The sequence below is a fragment of the Aplysia californica genome, unplaced genomic scaffold (genome assembly GCF_000002075.1).
Source record: "Aplysia californica isolate F4 #8 unplaced genomic scaffold, AplCal3.0 scaffold00588, whole genome shotgun sequence".
Taxonomy (NCBI): Eukaryota; Metazoa; Mollusca; class Gastropoda; order Aplysiida; family Aplysiidae; genus Aplysia; species Aplysia californica.
Genome location: NW_004797858.1, coordinates 97,994 through 100,972, shown reverse-complemented (window position 1 = coordinate 100,972; position 2,979 = coordinate 97,994).

The window sequence follows — 2,979 nt, the reverse complement described above, 5'->3', positions numbered from 1 at the left end:
ATATTTTCTACACCAACAACACTATTTTCTACATCATCCCCACTATTTTTTTTACATTAAGCACACTTTTTTCTACATTATCCCTTATTTTCTACATTATCCCCACTTTTTTATACATAAGCCACACTTATTCTTACATCATTCCAATTATTTTCTACATCTTCCTCACTACACTGTATTTTCTACATCACACCAACTATTTTCAACATCATCCCTACTATTTTCTACACAAACCCCTCTGTTTTCTATATCATCCCCAGTATTGTCAACATCACTTGCACTATTTTCTACGTTATCCCCACTCTTTTCTAACTGTACATCACCCCCACTATTTTCTGCATCATCCCCACTATTTTCTACATCAACCAGACTTTTTTCTACATCGTCCCAACTATTTTCAATATTAACCACACTTTTTTTAAAAACATCATTCCCACCTTCTTTTACATAAGCCACACTTTTTCTTATCTCACCCCAACTATTTCCTACATCAACCACATCTTTTTCTACATCGTCCCCACTTTTTTCTACATAAGCCACACTTTTTCTCATATTATCATCCCCACTACTTTATACATCATCTCCACTTTCATCGAAAAAAGCCACATATCTTTATACATCATCACACTATTTTCTACATCATCCCCCCTTTTTTCTACATAAACCATACTTTTTTCTTCTTCACCCCACTTTTTTCTACATCAAGCAACACTTTTTTCTACCTTAAGCACAGTATTTTCCACATCATCCCAACTATTTTCTACTTCAACCACACTTTTTTCTACGTCATTCCAACTTTTTTCTACACCATCCACACTTTTTTCTACATCATCCACACTTTTTCTACATAAGCCAAACGTTTCCTTACATTATGCTCACTATTTTGTACATCATCCCCACTATTTTCTACATGAACAACACCTTTTTCTACATCAGACAAAGTTTTTTCTATATTATTCCCACTATTTTCTACATCATCCCAACTTTTGTATACACCGACCACACTTTTTTCTACATAAGACAAACTTTTTCTTACATCACCCCCACTATTTTCTACATCATCCACACTTTTTTCTACATTAAAAACACTTTTTCTACATCATCCCCACTATTTTCCACATCATCCCCACTTTTTCTACATAAGCCACACTTATTCTTACATCATCCCTACTATTTTCTACATCAACCACACTTTTTTTCTACATCACCTTTACTACACTGTATTTTCTACATCACACCAACTATTTTCATCAACATCTCCACTATTTTCTACACAAACCCCTCTATTTTCTATATCATCCCCAGTATTGTCAACATCACTTGCACCATTTTCTACATTAACGTCACTATTTTCTAACTGTACATCACCGCCAATATTTTCTATATCAAACACTTTTTTCTACATAAGCCACGCGTTTTCTTACATCATCCACGCTATTTTCTACGTCATCCCAACTATTTGTTACATCAACCACACTTTTTTCTATGTCATCCTAACATAATTCTACATTTACAACGCTTTTTTCTACATCATCCCCACTATTTTCTATATCATTTAGACTTTTTTCTATATCAACCACACTTTATTTCTACATCATCCCAACTATTTTCTTACATTACCCCCCACTATTTTCTACATCAACGACACTTTTTTCTACATTATCCCCACTATTTTCTACATTTATCTACATTAAGCAAACTATTTTCCACTTCATCCCCACTATTTTCTACACCAACCACACTTTTTTCTATATCATCCCCACTTTTTTCTACATTTCAGATCACTGCAAGCCTATGAGCCATAGCGTTTTGTAGTGCAACAATAAGTAAATCAAAGTAAACTTGGCTTTAGATTTCACTCAGTTAGTTCTATAATATACCAGTAGTATGTTGATTTGTATCATAACCATTCGTTTCTGTTAAACATGGGATTTACTTTCGGTTTTTAACATAATTTAATTACATGTATTACTTTCGTCTCGCATGATTTCTTCCTTGTGGCACCACACGGCTTACGTCTAACTTTTTCGTGGCCCAAAAAAAACCAAACCTTTTATTTCTTACCTTGATATACTTCTTATACTTTTAGCCTCTTTTTTAGTTTTAGTAAGAGTTTTACGGCACTTGCAGCACAATAAGGTCATATAAGTGCCGAAGATTAGAGGCGTTACAAGAGAGTAACAGACACAAAAAAGGAGGAGAGATGAGGATGATAGATGTTAGATAGGAAAGAAGGAACAAACCACACCAGAGCACCCGCCAACCACCCACTCAGTCTCCTTTTACTCTAGTTCAAGCATATTTACATTTGAACTTGTTATGTGGCATTTGAATTTGCTATGTGTTACATTTGAGATTTCTATGTTTACATTTGAACTTGCTATTGTTGTTTTAGAATTTTTTTATGACGTCATTTGTATATTTGGATTTGTTAGGTGCAATCTGGTCTTTCTATGCGGTCTTTGAATTTGTTATGTGTATATTATTTGAACTGAAAAAAAAAACTATTTGTGAGGCATCGTGGTGGAATCAGGCTCTCGTCAATTTTTGGACATGTAGAGTTATAGGTATTATCTTAAAGTTTGTTCATTTGTCTTTATTTTGATTTTTTTTAAATATCCATTTATCTTGAATACAAGTCGAGATATTTGCGAAAGAAGGAGGTGGGGGTCACCTATTTTCAGAGGCAAAATTAGTGAGAAAATGGCCGCCAAAGTATAGTTATTTCCTCAACTTAAAAGTCTGTGGTAACTTAAAATTTACATTTTTTTGTGCCTTTAATCAACACTTTTCAGAAAAATCCACTCAAACATGAGTTCTTTAGAGGACATGAAAGGTGTTGAGCCAAAAAACAAAAATTTGATAAAAATTCACAAACCTGCGGAAAAACCAAGTTTCTTCATTTTGATTATTTTGACGAGAGCCTGATTCCACCACGCTGCCTCACATTTTATAACTTTGAAAAATTATTATTATTAT